Source organism: Sapajus apella, unplaced genomic scaffold (genome assembly GCF_009761245.1).
Source record: "Sapajus apella isolate SASKATOON/1434 unplaced genomic scaffold, GSC_monkey_1.0 scaffold51, whole genome shotgun sequence".
Classification (NCBI taxonomy): domain Eukaryota; kingdom Metazoa; phylum Chordata; class Mammalia; order Primates; family Cebidae; genus Sapajus; species Sapajus apella.
This window is the reverse complement of record NW_022436991.1, coordinates 14,611,036-14,611,376: the sequence shown is the minus strand read 5'-3', so window position 1 is coordinate 14,611,376 and position 341 is coordinate 14,611,036.

The following is a 341-nucleotide window of genomic DNA, read 5'->3' as shown; positions in this document are numbered from 1 at the left end:
CTCACTCTGTCGCCCAGGCTGGAGTGCAGTGGCATGATCTTGGCTCACTGCAACCTCCGCCTCCCAGGTTCAGGCAATTCTCCTGCCTCAGCCTCCTCAGTAGCTGGGATTACAGGCGTGTGCCACCACGCCCAGTTAGTTTTTATACTTTTAGTAGAAATGAGGTTTCACCATGTTGGTCAGGCTGGTCTTGAAATCCTGACCTTGTGATCCACCCACCTCGGCCTCCCAAAGTGCTAGGATTACAGGCGTGAGCCACCACACCTGGCCCAGAAGTGTAATTTTTAAAAATTTCTTTTTCTGGCCAAGGACAGTGGTTTATGCCTGTAATCCCAGCACTT